This window comes from Anser brachyrhynchus, assembly GCF_964034855.1.
Source record: "Anser brachyrhynchus genome assembly, chromosome: 5".
Lineage (NCBI taxonomy): Eukaryota > Metazoa > Chordata > Aves > Anseriformes > Anatidae > Anser > Anser brachyrhynchus.
Window position 1 is genome coordinate 58307246 of NC_137699.1, and position 18444 is coordinate 58325689.

The 18444-nt window shown below is 45.2% G+C and overlaps 1 long non-coding RNA gene across 4 annotated transcripts in view; it reads right to left on the reverse strand.

The window, feature by feature from the left end:
* Positions 1-18025, reverse strand: part of LOC308195664 — a 179229-nt gene extending 161204 nt beyond the window's left edge. For 3 of the 4 annotated variants that reach the window (XR_013951704.1, XR_013951705.1, XR_013951706.1), the window contains exon 1: positions 10854-18025. This is a non-coding gene — a long non-coding RNA (uncharacterized lncRNA). The other variant, XR_013951707.1, reaches the window with a different exon arrangement.
* Positions 18026-18444: the final 419 nt, after the last annotated feature.

The window sequence follows — 18444 nt, forward strand, 5'->3', positions numbered from 1 at the left end:
AAACTATCCACAGCTGCCAACATGTCTTTTCTGCCAGCAAGAACTGAGTTAACCCCCCCCCCTTTTTTTTAAAAAAAAACAACAACAAAAAAAGGATACTGACATACATCAGTTTTTCAGCCACCTCGAGGCCTTCTGCAAGCACATATTGGCTGGACAAAGCATGCAAGGTAGAATTCTAGTGTCCCAACCTACACATCAAGCCTTCACCCATATATCTGTGTTTCTATTCAGATAACATCTCCCCTTTGTCATGCCTGCCTCCATTTCTCCTTTTTGCAGGAAGGGGGAGGAAATCCAGCCCATCTCCACTGCTTTGAAGTTGGCTTCCAGCAACATAATAGCTCCGTCTTGAATCTCCCTCCCCGGTGTGTTATGCCAATTCATCTCCACTGCCATAAACCATGTGAATAGAGCTAGGTGTACAGGGAGACGGGCCAACACAGAAGGAACAGTTCGCAGGCTATGAAAGGAAAAAGGGTTGGAAAGCTTCCAGAAAAGGTCTCACACAGGTCAATGCAGGAGGCTCAGCTCCGTAGCAGTATGGGAGGAAGCAGCTTCATGTTACCAGTAGGTGAGCTGCCTGAAAGTACAATAAACACCTCGGCTAGGGGACGCTTTAGGTTACGCTCGGATGTTTCGTCTCACACCTGAATTAGTGCAAGAAAGCAACATTCACGATGGCTGTAATGCCACTGAGCTGCTGCAGCAAAAGCATAGGGTTTCATTGCGTTAGTCCTCCCTGGAAGTCACAGCCTCACCTCACACCCACAGGAAGGCCCCTTGACATCTGCCTGGGGAAGCAGAACGGTCTCACAGCGGGCACAAACATCACGTTCATCGTAGCGCCCTTCACACTGGCAGGGGCTGAAAAAAGGCCCTGTAACACAAACAAGAACCCTGTCCAACCTATTCTCTTCTTAAGGGACCATACAGCCCACATTAGCACAGTAAACTTTTCCGTCCACAAAGTTCAGAGGACAAAAAACTTCATTTTAAAAGCGTATCAGCTATAGGATCACGTGGCAGTTTTCTTACAGGATCATCACAACAACTTCCCTCCTGTTACGCAGCTTTGCTCCGTTAGTATTTTCTCAACATGGATGTTGAGTCCATATAGCACCTTTCAGAAGCACAGCTGGATTTTCAGCTAAGATGCATTGATATAGCTGGTCTCTTCTTTTCAAGCAGAATTTATTTTTCTCCAAAGTCAGGAAGGGAAAAAAAAAACAGGTCTTCCCTGAGCCTGGGGCATCTCAGATGTAGGTTACTGCTGAAGAATTAGTCATTCATCCGCAGCCAAGTTCTGCTTTCCCAGAAACTTCAGCGGGGGCCCGATCTTCCACCACCAAGCCCCCAAATGCCCTTCCTTCCAGGCAGCACGATCTGTTTATGGGTTATGAACATCTCTGCAGGCAGAGAAAACATTTTTAAGCGATGACACACCTCACTCCTGCACCCCCGGCAATGCCACGACCAGATTCTGCCGGCAGATCTGTGAGGAGACCAGGCCCAGGACACGGCGCTGAGCGCCTGACTCGCAGACAGTGCCCGAAAGGCTGCAGGTTCGCACGAACTGACAGTGTGTGGTCGGGAATTAGGTTAGCATTGATTGGGGCGAGCTGGCGAGAGCATCCTTCACTTTGCCCGTAGACAGGCAGTCACATGAGGAACAGCTGGAGTGCGCACAGAGCCTTCTTTAATTAAAGCGCGACTCGCCATTTCTCTGGCAGGGTGCCCAGAAAAGCAATAAAGTGGCAACAGAGAAAACAAATGCTACATAACACGCTTCCCCACTCCTTTATGTTCCCAACTCCCCCTTCTCCCTCAAACGTAATCATCTTACTTTCTTTTTATATTATTTTTTATTTTTTTAATAATCATTCTGTATGTGTGACAGGCTAGGAAAGGAAAAGGTCAAGAGTGAAGAAAAAAGGGTCAGAAGAATTGAAGCAGGCATTCATTGCCATTCAAGATTAAACATGTGGAACAACGTACCTGCTTATTAGGACATCTCCTGCTCTGAGAAAACATCTGCAAAGTATACACACCTTTTTTAGGAGACGCATGTGTCATGAACACATGCCTGCACCTCGTGGGGATGCTAACAGCATTCACGTCTCAGTCGTTATGGTAACATTTTTATTTCCCCCACCCCTTCTTCCTCAGATCTAATGCTTAAACAAGCTCAGGATTGTCAACACACCAATTGCTGCTGTCATCTTCCAAATTAACCAAAGTTTGTTTGGTTTTGGTTTGCATTTCTCCAACCTCCATCTCCTATCGCAAGCACACGGATGCAGGAGGACCGCTCTCTGCTATGGCATACAGCCCATTTCACAGACCGATCTGTTCCCAGCACAAAACCTGCTGGATGCTAATAATAACCATTATGCTATTTTTGTTGTTGCTGTTATATTATTAGGCTCTTTTCTGTACAGGGCATAGAAGGAAAGACACAGGGACAGGCAGAACAGAAGTGTGAAACCAAAGGCAGGTACACGCTGCTCCCATTGCAAAGGAAATGAGTGATCATACTCTGAACAGGAGAAAGGTTGTAAGGGATGTATGTGCTGAAAAAGGGTATTTCACGCTGGGAAAGCACCTTGGAGTTGAGAAATCAGGCACTTATCCAGTACAGGCAGTATAACTGGGGCTCAGTGGGACAGGGCCTGAGCAAGCATCTCCCAGCATGAGGAAGAAAGCTGGACCTAAATTAGAAACTAGCACCAGATCCTCAAACCCAAAGCCCACAAAGGAGCTGATCTGAAAGAGAGAACAGCAGAAATCTGGATCTTAATTTTTCAGCTTGAGCCCATCTCTGCATCAGATTTACAGTTTGACATGTTTATATTGAAACAAGATGGCTATAAATACAGTATATTTCTCTCCCAGTAGAGTCTGAGGAGAAGAATGTTTAAAAGCACTCAGCAGGGGACTAGCACAGCTCCCAGTGAATTTAATTATAAACTCCCTGCTTTTACTCCAAGTAGTTTAGGCTGGGAGCAGTTAGACTGCTTTTGAAAATCCCGCTTTATTTGTGTAGAGCTACAAATCATCTATATTTATATAGCTGGACATGCATCATAAGAACATATACAAGAACATTTTTATTAGCACAGATCAGGAATTTTCCATGCAGAATTTTTTTTAAATTTAGGGGCTGCGGGAGAAAATACGAAATGAATTTAGTCTGTAGGCAAAAAAAACAGATTTTGACAGAAAAATTGATATAGTGAACAGTCAAGTTGTTTCACTTCAGCTCAGCTTGGGCTGAACCATCACTTCTGTGCACTGCCAGCATGCCCACAGGTGCTGAGAATTGAGGAAAGGACTCGTTCATCTCCCTGGGTTGGGCTCTCTCAGGCCAGACAGTGTGCCCCATCTTGCATCGGTCTCATTGCTGCTCTAAAAGCAGTCTGGTCTCATTCTGAATAAAACCAACACTGCTGTAAGTAGGCCAGCGTTGCACAAGAAGTTGCGAGTTTTATCAGATCCGACTGATGATCCACGGCAGGGACAAGAACCTGTTGCGAAATGTTATCTGTGGCTGTGTAATCTTACGTGATTACTTTTCTCATTGTCTGAGCAGAAGTAGCTTGTATCATAAGCATTTCTGGCCTTTTGGTCTGCACAGAATGAACCAATTTTAAAAATGAAAAAAGGTAGAAGGCACAAAAGCTATTGTGGCTATACAGAGCCCTTAATTATAACACTTTACCTTTGGAGAAAACTATTTTTCATTAACTGAACGGGTAATAGGATATGATGGTGATTAAGTTTAATGGAGCAGAGTCCAAGGTGGAGAAGATAAAGTTACAACTGAGAATCCACTTTAAGTGCAAAACCAGCTTCTGTTTGGAAAGGTGTTTGATGGAAAACTGCACTGCTTCTAACTAAATGAGGTTTAAATAGGTGTAATTTTGTATGTATTAAAATTAAGATTCCTTTAGGTATAAACCATGCAAGTTTCCATGCAATTACCACTCCTGAGAAGCAGAAGAGAGCACACACCATAAAGAAAATGGCACTTTCTAATTTTATAAATGAGACCAAACACATGCTTTTCCAATGGGAGAAGGAAATAGATCCATCAATGAGCTAGGTTTAGCCAAAATAACTGAACAAACTTCAAAACCATTCACTCCATCGAGTTTTGCCTCTTCCAGCCTAAGGGAAATATTTTCCTTCCTTATCCTGGCTCTGCTGACTTGGTCTGTATCACTTCTCCTCCCTGGGTCTGTCTCTCCCCCTGCCTCCTGTGCACCTTCCAGCCGCTCAACCCCAGCTGTAGCCATGAGGCCAGGTACTTGCACAGCTTTTTGGCATTTTTTACCTGCCTCTGCTCCCTGCATTTAACCCAGGGGTTTCCCCACAGGGAGGAAGGGGCAGATGTTGCAGGTGGGAATTTCTCCACCTGGGACTAATTTTTAGTCAGCCCCCACAGGCTATTGCAGTGACCTGCTCCCATCTCTCAAGCACTGAAAAAACACAGAAAAGACTAACTTCTTCATCACCATTGTCCCCAGACAGAGCAGAATAATAGAGCAAGGAGTGGGGGGAAGATAATAAACAGACACCATCTCATAGGGATGTCTTGATGAGACAAATATCAGATGCTGAACAAAATGCATCCCCTTTTAAGTGGCATTTCTATATTTAACACCAGCTAAAATGTGATAATTTACACTGTCACAACATGTCTCTTAGAAACAGTCCCATTTTATTTGCAGTCAGCTGAAGTCTGGAATTCAATTTCTGACCTCCTTTCTAGGAGGGGGAAAAAAAAGAAAGCTAACATCTGGCAGAGCTGGGTATTTATTAGACTTTATAAAACTCCACGCTTCTGTTATACATAAGACAGGCACAAAAGGGGCCCCCAAAGTGTTATTTCCTCACTAGTGTGAAACAAGTGGCTTATTCAGTAAGTTTTCAAAGAACAGAGGCAAATGGATTATCTCAAGGAGAAGTCAAACACAGAGAAACGCACTGTAGCTCACTGTTGGGTTTAGCTGCCTGGTGCTTGTGGAGGGAACAGGGAAATCTATAAAATCCATCATCGCTGTGTCCAGCTGAGACTTTACACTTCTCAGGGAAATCTGAGCTGTGAACCACCAACAGCTGCTTTTCTCCCAACCTGTGAAATCACCCATGGAAGGAAAGTGTTTTCTTAAAAAACTTCTCAAAACACAACAAGGAAGAGCCCGCTAAATCCTCCAACTCCTTGTGCTGGGTCAAGACAACAAGATTTTCCAGCCTAGCTGCGACCATCGGGTGTGATGAGGTGTGATTTGCAACTAACGTAGCTGTGCTGGCAAAAGCCCCAGTCTGGTGAGAATTACATGGGCTTTTGCTTGTTTTCCTTCTCCATCTCCAAAGCACAGGTTGCCCACTCACAGCCAGGCCCTCCCCAGGGCGCTCAGCTGGTTTCCCACCCCCCAGATCTCTCTGAACATGGACCTGGGCTCAGACCTGACTTGGTCTAACGTAGAACCTGCTGTCTCCTACACATCCCACCCTGGGGTGATGCTCCTGGAATCTGCTTTAATCACAGGGCCCAACACTTGGGCCCTGCACAAAATGGCGTTTTCTGAAGTGCATGTATAGGGAGGAAAGAAAAAGTGCACCACTGCTTGGTAGTGAAGTTCAGCCAGCAAAATCAAGGAACTGCAAGTGACCTGTAACAATGAGGATAATTTTTCCACCTGACTTAAAAGAAGCAAAACTGTTCTAAGTTTGGCTTTTTAAGTCATTGCACTTGCTGCCATCAGCAAGGCTACTCATGGAGATGGAGGAGAGTAGGTTTGCACCCCCACACCTGGATACAACGACTCTCTTCCATCTCATACACCACTGTTGATGCAATGGGGCACAGGCAGCAAAGACTTGTGTGTACCAGTAAACTGCAGTGTTCAAACACACTGTTTGGAAAGCAGAAGGTGCTTTTAAGGTAATTATTTTGGGGAGTGAAATGTTCCCAGTCTTTTGAGGATGAAGGGTGACCCTGTTGGGATGAACAACATGGTGCTTGGTCCTAGGGCTGTTGTTTGAAGTGAGGCAGAGCTGCCAGACAGTGGAGGAACAAAAGAGTTCTGGCTGACCCCTGGCTCCAACCATGGCACAAGTCCCCCATACCCTCAGGACACATCAGGGGGCTGAAGCTGAGCCCGTCCCAGGTGGGTCCCACCAGCCAAGCTAGTTAATCTTCAGTTAATCTTCCTTCTCCACACCAAAGAATTATAGTTGCTACAGGTTCTTAACACCGAGATATCATCAACCAGTAACACCAGTTTGCTGATGGGCTGTGTTTCTGCTTAGTGCAGCAGTACAACAAGCTGGAGGAGGCTGACCTGACAAAGGGGAAGAACAATTATTTAAAAAATCATACGGTGAAGCTGTTAAAAGATCCTCTTTCAACCAACCTAGAACAATTTGGGTTGCACTCAACAAATACTCTTAAGTGTATAAACAGTTTCAGGGCATTTGGCACCTTTCACAGACTGAGACACAGATGATGTCTCTTATTGCAGCATTTCAGGCATTAGTCTCCGTTCAAATCCCCTCCCTGTTGAATTCAAGGTCTTTCTCCTCCAGAAATAGCCTGACCATCTAACTATAGGACACATCCAGAGGCCGGCACAACATGGTCTCTCCAGACACCAGGATCTGTGCTTCCCTCCTGGGCTTGGCCCCAGCAGACCAAGGGCAGAACCAGTTTCTCTTTTCCCTGTCTCCTCATGTTTCATAGAGGCAGCAACAGAGACAGAAAGCAGCCCACGGCCGAGGCACCCTGCTCAAGGACCAATCTCCTCATCCCAGGATATTGTCTCATAAACAAGGAGCCATGTGGCAAGAGGAAAGAGGAGAGAGGAGAGAGAGAGGGGCCAGGTACCTGATTCTACTCTGCGAGTCCAGCCCTTCAGTCTTATTTATAGGACTCATGCATAATGCATTTTTGGTCAAATAAAGCGCTCGTTTAACCCTGAAACTTTTTTTTCCCCTTTTACTTTGCAAATTCAAAAAACAGTCAATTGGAGGCCAACCTAAGTAATTGCAATAATTACTTTAAGGTTGAGCTATTGACTCAGCCTAAATCAATTTATTCATTCAGCCTGTGCCCTTCGCCCCACCGGCCAGGTTTTATACCACCTAGCCCAGGGTGGCAGGTCCACCCAAAGAGAGAGAGACGAAAACAGCTGCCTCGGTCCCTGCCTCCCTCTGTCTGCAGCAGAGATGTGCCTGTTACCTAATGGCATCAAATTAACAAATGAACAGGTCTGGTAGACCAATTAGCAGAGAGTGCAAGCAATTTTCAAACAGGCTGCAATTGTCGGCTAATGACCTTGGGAGACGCTTTTTTTTTTTGCTTCTCTCAGAAAAGTCCACATTAAAACCGAGTTGATAGCAGCTGAGTGTCACTTACTGGGCTTTCATCTCATGGAAATGCACTGGGTGAAAGAGAGAAAAGAGGACAAAACCAGGAGGCTGTGTCAGTGTAATTCAAGCTTTACCAGTCAGTTAAGAGGGCTGCAACTTTGCTCAGCAGATGGATCAGTTTCTCTCCGGGAGCATGAGCTTCTCCACACTGAGTCGTGCACTAGACATGAACTGTGGGGACCATGGGATGAGCTGGGAAACAGCAAGATTCCCTCACTTCCTTATTAGCCCAGGTTTTCATTAGGGCTTTCATTAGTAAAAGACAGCCACCTTCTCACAGCACTCAAGGAACAGCCCAGGACAGTCTTGCCAAGAGAGTTTCCCTATTACTCCTCCTATTTTAAAAACCAAACCAAGAACACTGTGCGACCCACAAGTAATTGTCTGCCCCTATCCATGCATGTATCAAGGGTTAGCTACATTTCAGGCTCTCCTGGAGAGCACAGTAATGAGCATAAGGTGGGACAAGATGGATGTTGGCACACCAGTGCATCTTGTCTGGGACCACAGCCCCACGTAGTTGCTCTGCAGATCATATTATCTCCTTTCTCCAGCAAACCCCTTTGCAGGAGCTGCAGTCAGTCCTGGACCACCAAGAGAATTGACAGCCACCATCACAGGAGACCTCTAGGCTAAAAGTGAAATGTCAGGTCCGCACCTGGGGGAAGCTGTTTGGGCACTGTTGAAGGCAGCAAAGTCCCAGTGATGTGCATCATGGAAGATGCATCACATTCCTGGGAAGGAAAATCCCAAGTTCTCTGAGCATGCAGGTTTTGTTCCACATCTATCCACTGCAGCACAGCAAAATCTTAATATTTAGAGGACTTTAGAGCAGGTTTCTGTTTTGCTTGGCATTCCCCATCCCTTCCTCAGGTAACTGGATTTCATGATTCCCAGAGGAGTATCACAGGGCAGCTGACAGAGGGAACAAGGTAGTCCACAAGAACAGAACTACAGCTGTGTAATTTTCTTGCATGGCTTTCAGTATACCCCTTTGTAACAGCCCTTGTTCTCTCCCATGCTCACGATGCTTCAGGTCCTCCCCTTTCTACCATGTCACTCTCCCTTCACTTGGGAAGATCACACTCGAGTCCCTGGTGGTGGCCCCATATGGCTTCCTTCTGCTGGCACTTCCACAGAAATCCCAAGACTGGGGTATCTTTGAGATCCCTCCCCCTCTGTCAGCTACAGTTGGCATCAACAGAGGGGCTCCTCCTTATTAAAGGTCAAGAGGAAGATAAGAGACTGCAGGTGTATGGCTCCTGCAATTGCATCTGTCTTGTTCCTTTAGGAAAGCAGGTTTAAAGATGGGACTGAAGGGATTAAATTTTCTTAAAATGCTTTAGGACAGCTTTGCTGGGAAATATACTGCATATCCACAACTCCTCACAGGAAAGAACAAGATGTAAAGACTTTAATGGTAATTTGCCTAGGAGGAACAAATCACAAATTACTTTTGTCTTGGATGCTCCTGACTAAGGATCAGGCCAAAATGAGCCTGACAAAGCCTCTGTAATATCTCCTTACCACGAGGTAGTAATAGCATCATCTGTCCTACAGCGTCAGGGTCACAGATGATTGTGTAAATCAATGAACTAAACAATTATCTTTCATCTGAATCAGCTATTCTGTAAGCTGTTTATTTGGTAGCGCAGTGTCTCTGAAGTCTTATTTCTAGTTCTGCTATCAGGCCTGGTCTGAGACCTTCACAGGCTCCTGTACCTCAGGTTTCCCACGACATAATAGGGATATTAGCAACAAACCAGCTTCAGAAAGGGCTTAGAAACAGAAACTGATATTAAAAGGTTACTGTGAACTACATAAAACCTCCTGCTGTCACACAGCCTTCAATGTTAGCACTTTCTTGACTTGTTACAGCAATAAAAAAAATAATAGCACTTGTACAGGTGTAGACAAGCTGTCCTTTATGCACCACCAGAAGCCAGGAGAGACCAAAATAAAGAGCGAAAGTGGACTGTCATCCACCTTTAAACAACTGCTGTATTGCGGCTACAGGAATAGATCCCTACATCCAAGGACTTGCTTCCCCCTCAGCCTGCCCTGGTTCCTCCCTGGGGGGCTGGGACAGGTCCAGGCTGGCAGGTCCCTGCAGTGGTTTGCTCCCTTTCTCTTACAGAAGAGACAAAGTTAGTCACAAAATTTCCACAAGTATACAGTAAGTGTTGCCACTCCTTGCTGATAGCCAGGGAATCGACAATATAACTCCACAAAAACCCTACCAGCCTTGTTTCTTGTGGTCTGTTGTACGCTGAATGGCTTCATACAAGCTCTATCCCCACAATACATCTGGGAAACCAAAGGACAGAAACATTCATCTAAGAGCAAGCCAGGAGGATTCAGTAAGAGACAAGACATTTTCTGCTGAGATAGGAAGTGAGCTGATGAGCTGATAAGTAGGAGAGATTTTATGTGGCTATGAATACATTGTGTTTATGTGGCCTTATACCATAAGTATGAGTTAATAAACAAGATCTACTTATATGGCTATCTATCACATCCAGCTGGTGGTAAGTACATTGTAATGACATAACCCTACATCCCATATATCCAGATATGCCTTGCTTCTTCTAGCAATTTATTATAGTGTTTGTGGACATAAATGTATCTATTTGCTATTTATTTAGTGTACACTGAATGACTGGGATTACATTTTACACACTTGATCTTGTGTGTATGTATGCATGTGCTTGCAACCCCGTTACAGGCACCTTAAAATCTCTCAGGATTCAAGCACCCTCATCTCCTGCTGCCCAGTAGCTCACCTTACGTTTCTGCAGAGAGCAAAGTGCCGGGTTCAGAGCTCTGCAAGTCTGGGTGGGTGCCCAGCCTGAAGGGCCCTCCGTCCATGAAAATGAGTGCCCTGATTTTTACATCATCACTTTGAAATCACACTTAACACAAGCCAGGCTAAGCCAAAACCTAGCAAAATAAAATCTAAAGTGGAGCCTAACGTTTCAAAGGTTTGTAAAGATGTCTACTAGAGAAAGGAAAGAAAAGGACATTTCATGTCGTTGCTTTAAGCTCAAAAGCTATAGAAAAACCGATTCCATGGGGGTTAATTGAGAGTCTGGAGACTCTTACCTCACCAGGCTTGGTCACAGGATGCCCCTTCTGCATTCTCAGTTTGCATTCACAAAAAAAAAAAAGTCCTGGATGAACACAGCATGTTGCCTCACCTTCTCGAATTCAAACTCCCTCAAGTCATCGCATCAAGGATGCGATGACCCCCCCCCCAACTGTAGGTAATTTCACCAATCTTCCCTCTGGGCTAGGGAGAGCTCCTCTCTCTTTGGAAATGCAAATATGCAGTTGGGTGGCCAGGTGCAGCTATCTCCTGTGCTTGAAACCCATTAGCAAATCATTCAGGTCCTAAAGAACAATCTGACCCTTCCTACCTGGGCAGGTGCTCGGCAGCCCTCAGCGTGAAGTCTTTCTCCATCCTTTGTCGCACGAACGTGCAAATTGCCAGCTCAGATCTGACTCGACATGCACATATGTTAATGCAGGGTGCTCTCAAACGCCTCTTGGCTGAGGTCGGACCAAAGCAGAATCAGCCACTTTAGGATGCAAATGCCCTCTGGGGGAACTGATTCCCCCAACTCCTCTCCAGGAGAAATACCGTGACACCCTCCTACTCTGCTGGAGATTAATCGCTTTAATACCTCCTAGAAACTTGCTGCAGGTGTGAGCACCAACAGGAGATTGCCCCCATATATTTCCAATGGGTATTTATCACAAACAGCAGTTGTAGTTAATTTACATTTAAAAAAAAATCTTTTAAACTTTTAAGAAGTTAAAGTTCATTTGGAGACCTCTGAAATAGTCAAAGTATTTTTCCTGTCCCCAGTTAAAGGGGTCAATTTGCAAAAATATGCTCATTTTCCACTTTTCATCCTCAAATTCTCAAAATTTCTGACACATCCTCCCTAGCTCTAACTCTGAAATCAGAGATGTTTTAGATTTCAATAGCATAACAGTAGGTTTTGTTTTGTTTTGTTTTTAAGCATTGGCTATGGGGTAAAGTGACAAAAAAAAAAAATCCTTTGAGCAACAGCCTTCAAATTTCCTTTTGGCAAAGAAGCATGCCTAAATCATCCCATTCCTGATGAAGGAAGGTTATAACTGATGGAGGGAAATTATGTAAACTTGGGTATGCACATGAAAGCAGTGAGTCGTTCCATGGACGCCACTGCAAAACCTTCATTTTACACTGCCTTTGGCAGGAGGAGAAAAAGTTTAAACACATTAACCAATTTAAATAGGCAAAAGAAAGGGGAGTAATTTCCTTTAGAATCTTTAACACACTGTAAATCAAAGACACTTTCTGGAAAACATAGCAGACATACAAAACCAGATAAAAGACAACCCAAAAGGAAATCAGCTAATTGCTATAGAAACAACAACAACAACAACAAAAAAGGTCAAAGCCTGGTGTGTTAGATCCTTGCTCCCTGGTTGCAGGATTTTCCTTAAAAAAGGAAAAAGAAAGAGGCATGTCGATCTGGTTTCTGTCTGCCTCAGTCCATCCAGTATGTGCCCAAAAGGTAACCAAGAGGGTTTGGTCGGTACTGTCATACTTGTTTAATATCTCGGTGAGCCAAAGGGATGCTGAAGATAGTAGGGAAAAGAGCAGCCTTGTTAGCCCACCTTTGATCTTTCGTACACGAGATATACAAACAAAACACTGCACATGAAAATTGGCCTGGTCCTTGAGTTTACTAGGACAAAGAGCCAATGTTGAAGCACAGAGATGACTGGAAAGCAAAGTGGGTGCTGGGTCAGAGGATGGAGAGCAAGACTGGTGACATTTGAAGACCATTTTACAAACCAGACCCCAGCTGAGGCTGGTCTGAGGCTCTCAGACCAGTTTTACTGCAGTGGTGGAGTTGAGTACCCCACTCGTGCTACCCACCCAGCTGCAGTGAGCCAGACTGCTGCATGGGGTGTAGGTCTCCTCTGCCACATGATATCTGAAAACTTCTGGTTATCTCTGTTAATGTTTTTTAGTATTAAATAACTCCCTGAGAATAGTGGCTGCTCAATGACAAACATCCCATTCAGCCAGCCCAGCTCCAGGAGGGGTCACATCAGGAGCACTGCAGGTATGTGGGGGCAGAACCTGGTCCATCTCCCTCAGCCCACCCTGCCAGCCAGCATGTGTCACAGCTTAGTTTCGCCCGTCTTCACTTTCTTTTATCTACTGTGTGGGACAAGGATCTGTGATTTAAATGTCTGAGACCGTCACTTCAAATTGCACGTATCCCTGCTGAGAGCCTGAAACAGATGCCAAGAATGCTGTTTTATAGTCAGTAACATCAAGGCTGACTCAGATTATGAGAGAAACTCGTCCTCTGCTGAAATCAATGAGATTCCTCTGCGAAGTACCGTACTGTTTGGTTTGTGAAGCATGAGGGCCTGGGAAGTCATTTGGTATATATATTTTTGCTGGCAGTATTTAATTACATAGCCACTTGACATTTCTTCCACAACAGCGCTGCCTCACCATAATGAATGTGCTCGAGGTATGAGTCAATGCTGGGCAGCAAAGGAGAGCGTTTACTGCCTTCTTTGTCTGCAAGGAGAGAAAGGAGCGTGAAGGCTGGGGGGAGAAGAGAAAGCCGTTTGTTTTAGCTGGGAATGACAGTGCGATCCCTGTCACTTCCCTCACCCGTCACTCATGGTGTGCTCAGCATCGATCAGTCCCTGGGGGCCTGCTGGTGGCAAGGGCTGGGCCCTCCTGGGTGCCACAGGACATGCGGTGGTGTAGAGGTGAGGTGCTTGGACAAAGAAGGTGCACTGCAGGCAGGAACTCAGCCTCCTGGCTCTTAACTTCTCTTCAGCCATCCATTCACTCACCGGGCAGCAATGGGCACAAGAAGAACCCTAGGGTTTGAAGAGAGCACGATAGGTCAGGCCTGGGGCTATGCATCCAACAATAAGGAGCCAAGTGTCTCAAACAGCTGCTCAGTAAGGGAGAGACATTGTTCTCTGCTTTGGCTGAGACAGGGGTTAGCAGAAAAAAATAGTTTGTGACAGGTTAAGGGAGGATGAGATCACCGTGAATTAAGGTTGCATGAGCAATCCTGAGTCTGGCTGGCCTTATTGCAAAGACCTGCACAACACTGAGCAGCAGTGGGGTTGGTGGGGAAGCAGCATGTAACAGCTCACACTGAACAGGACAGTAATCACAGTGATAAGGATAGGGCAACTAAAAATTCTCCATGTTTTCAGTTGTTTTCTTTAAAAAAGAAAAAAGAAAAAAGGAAGCAAACAAACAAAAAACCCTACCTCCTCTTACTTCCCTCAATAGCAGACAGACATGGATATAGGAACTTCTTGGCACCAAGTTCCCACAGATGCCAGACAATTCTTCCCCAAATATTGCATTACAAAAGGTCACATAGTCCTACAACGTGGAAGATAATGCACCATGGGGCCAGGTGGACATCTCTGCTTCTTGGACTAAAAATGATGCATTCACTACTATAACAGAGTTTCTGCTTCCACTATTTTTTTTTCTTTTTTTTTTTCCCCCCCATTCTTGTCTCTAACCACGGTCTTCCAAAATGGTAAACATTTCTGGTTGTAGTTGAAGGTTAGTTGAAAGTGTCATGCTCTGCTCTTCATGCTCCCTGAGGACAGAATAAAGAGAATAAATCAAGGCTGTAGAACGAGAGGTTAAGGCCTGTGAAACACTTTCTGATGGTCAGAACAGCAAAGCACTAGTGAGAGTCCTCAGACAGATGGCAGAGGTTTCTCAGGACAGAAAAAGGCATCTGCCAGGTACAGGTTAGGTCAAGCTGATCTTGTCAAAGACCAGGAGCGTGGACAGAGAAGCTCCTGAACTTCCTTCTAGCCTTTGCTTCCACGATTTGTGGCCACCAGTAAGGCCTTGGTGTAAGAAAGGACTCACAGAAATGGGAACATGTGTAACTTTAGCCTAGCTGAAAACACAGCAGTAAGGTTACAAGAATGGCCACACTGGGTTACACCATGGGTCTATCTCACCTGATGTCCTGCTCTAACATCAGTCAGTCATGTTTTCCCTAGACACCTAGGGAAAGGTAGGAGGATGGGGCAAGCGTATAGCAATACCTCCTCAGAAAGCTCTCCTAGATCCCAAGATTTTCAATTTGGAAACTTCTTGAACCCAAACCATCATCTTTGCTGTAAACTAACTCTGGTAGACTCCCTTTCAAGTGTTTCTCCATCCCTTTTAAAGTGCCCAGTGATGAGTTCCAGTGAAGCTATGAGCCATATGACAATGCGGTTTGCTTTGAACTTGTATTCCTGTAGTGAATTCCTAGTTTTCCTATAGACTTAAAGAGAAAAGAAAAAGAGTCTGAATGCCAAAATATTCTTTACTTGTCTTCTTCTGATGCTGCAAGCACTGTATCCCACCCCCAGAGGACAGCTGATAGCCTCTGTCTTCCAGACCCTCACCCAAACTGAAACCCCCTTTTGCCAGGGGCACGTCACAAGGAAGCCACTCCAAACCTCCCCTCATCTCTGCAGCACTTCTGGATCTGCCTATCTATTTTGAGGTGTGTACATTCAGAGCTGCACAGAGCACTCAGTGCAGGGGGACCTTATTTTGATACCATGGCAGAATGATGCTGGTGGCTTATATTCTCTTCCTTATCTGCAGTGACATGGCAGGGTGGGCCAGGAAACAGCACAGGTCAACCAAAGCACGCAGCCAGACTGCCAGTGTGATTTAAAACTGCTGCCACTGCATCTTTACTGTTCGCATTGCCAGCTGTAGCTGGATTAAATGGTCCTAGCAAGAGCACAGAAGTGCTCTGTGTGTTTACAACTTCTATTACAATGGGGATCTAACCCCGGGATGACCGTACCACAGTCCAGCCCTCAGCACATCCCAAGCACACACAGCCCTTTCAGCTAGCGGGTTAAGACACGCAGATGCCCGTAGCCAACAGGACCTTTTGACTCTGTTTCTGCTCTGAACAGTCACCCAGGTGCAGCAGGGGCAGCTGGTCCTCACCCTTAGCTTGGCTGAAAAATGAGGCTTCACGTCATGACTCAAGCTTACTATCTGTGGGGACACCAGCGGTCCTTCCTCTACCACAGTGCACCTGAAAAAAAAAAAAAAGAGAGAGAGACAAATCTAAATACAGCGTTCTTCTCCAAAAGTGCAATTTGTTTTTTTTTAACAGGAGTAAAATGTCTAGTTCTGCATGTCCAAAGTGTCTGACAGCTTCTCCCTGCTCTACAGGCTGTTAGACTGGCAGCAATGCCTTTGCTAAGTGGAGTTTTACTTTGTTAACAATATCTCTTTCTTTTTTTCCAGACCACTGCTTTTCTTCTTCTTGGGGACATTTGCCATCTGTTTTATAATTTCGCCATTATCTGATGGTAGGACTCAATGACCTTTCTAGACTTTAATTAAAGTTTCTTTCTTTTTAAATCATCTTCATCAAATTCATGTTTCCAAGCCACCTCTCTTGTGAATATTTTATCATTCTGACTGCAAGGGGATACATGACAGAAATATATTAATTATTTTTTTTTTATCAAACTGATGAATTAATCTGTGATTGGGTATGAAAAGGGTAGAAAATGTCTCCCAAAGACTATATAGATGTCATGTTAGTCATTTTATGATTCACTTTACAATTTTTACACTATTTGAGTTTTCAACTGCAAATGCAGCTTTTAGCAGTTCAGAAAACAACATGTAACCACCCAGTTAAGCCTGGCTAAGCATTTACAGCATCCAGACTTTGCTACAGCACACACAGAGTGGTGGGATTGCCTTTCTTTGCAGCGTGTGCTTAAGGTGGTGGAAAGGAGGTAGCGAGGTCGTCCCAGATGGAGGGATAGGAGGGGAGCAATGGGGACACGAGCTCTGGGCACGCAACCTGTGAGCATGGCTGTGGATCAGGCTCCTTTCTCTGCTGTAGATTTATTTGGTAATGAACTAACTGCAAGTGCAGTCCCGGCTGCATCTGGTCACCTGCAGTTGCTGTTGGGACTGCTGCACCCCCGGAGCACACGCCTGTGAGTGCAAATCTCCACAAGGACCAAAAGGTGTTGCTCAGATTAGGAAACACACTCCTCATTTAGCACTCTGTGGTACAATGACCCCTTTCTTGTGCTTGCCGAATAGTGTTGCACAGAAGTATCATAAAAGACTGTGCATTTAATATCTTCATAATATGATGTAAGAGCTTTTACCAGAGTAACTTCCAAAACGGAATTAGAGAAAAAAGTAGCCTAATGTTTCGACTGCTAGTTAAAGCATAAAAAAGAACTAATACTCAACAATCCCCTGGTGAGAGGGAGGAGAAGGCAAGGTGAGTCCATCCCTCTCTGATGAGTATTGAGTGGTCTCCTGCCTCCCACCCCTCTTAGCAAGCAAGTCGAGACTTTAAGGGATGGCACAGGCAAGTCCAGAGCATTTTAACTTCAGATGGCATTGCATTGCCTCTGTACCTTCCCCTCCCCTATGGTAAACACACAAGGCAAGGAAACTCCAGCCTGAGTTAACAGAGGGTGTTTGTAGATTCACCTAAGGGAAAAAGAAATAGAAACTGGGTTATTAAACCATGAATATTAAAAAGGGGTCCTGAAACATTATAGCAAGTATCCAGCTCCCTAACACACAGCCTCCAAGCCATTCGAAGGATACTCAGCTTTGAGGGAGCAAAGAGACACCTTTTGCATTGAAGCAGGACAGGGAGCAAGGACACCTCTGCTCTGTTCCTTGGTTTACTGTAAATTATCTGTGCTAATTGCTGAGGCTTTCCGTGCCTCGGTTTCCCCATCCTTGTGATGGGGAGGATGCTACTCCACTCCTAAGAAGCATTCAAGGAGTACACAGAACCCCTGTACGGACAGTAGGTTTTCTTAATGCTTGTGGCACTGGGCAGTGCTGCACCTGTCCATGCATCTGTCCATCCGTCCCTCCATCTGCAGGAGCATGCAATCTGCTGAGGGATCTTGTCCCTTCCCCACTGCTCTTGCAGGCTGTACCTCCCCTGCAGCAACACTTCACCTCCATCTCCCCATTGCCCTGTCTGCAGCGCAGAGAGTGATGCGCAGGACCCCGTGGGACTATTAGTTGCTCTGAAAGCAAACCTTTCCCCTCCTACACTGGCCTCTGTAACACATAGCAACACCTCAGGGAAATAATTCAGCCCCGCTGCCTGCCGTTCATCTCCCTGATCAGCGATCCCACCGACGGTTTCCTCCCACCAAGCAACTCTCCGCTGATTTTATGGCACAGCCCAAACAAGTGCGTTGTGCTTGGGCTTTTCCCCCTCCGGTTGGAGAAGGAGGAGTAATTGCATTTGCCACCTCTGTTCGTACACCCACAAGCCACTGAAAGCGAGCCATTATTCTCATTTACAAACAGGTAGGTAATCTCTTCTCACATGCCCTTAAAAATCATTGTGCTATCGGAGCAGACTGTGCAGATTAGCCGATACTGGGAGATTGTCTTCAGCAAAGCAGTAAAAGCCCTAAGTGCACTAGATTGGTTTTTGATTGACTTTTGGAGGAATAGTATATCAGAAGAATCCCAATAAGCTCTCCCTGTGGTATTTTAAGTGGATATAATGGTCAGAACTGACAGACAGTAATGAGCCTTGTAGACAGGGGCAACTGTATGTTATTTAATTTCCACTAAAGAAGATATCTCAGCAAGGAAGCTCAGGTTTAAGACAACACACAAATACTCAGCAGCCAGATTTTGTTCCCATCAAAGCTGAAGCACAGGGTGGTCAAATTCCTTCTACAGCTTAAAATTTGGGGGCAAACATCTTAAATGTCACCAGTCAAGGAAGGCAAATAAAAAATTACTTCCTCTTTGGAAAGACCGAGAGAGTGCATCTCTCACACACACTGCTTCCTAGCATCTAATGGCTTTCAGACGAATCATTTCAAGCTGAAAATGCGAAATCACTGATTAGCACCTGGGGAATTTCAGCTTGGATGTGGGAGAATGAATCCCCTTCGCATCAA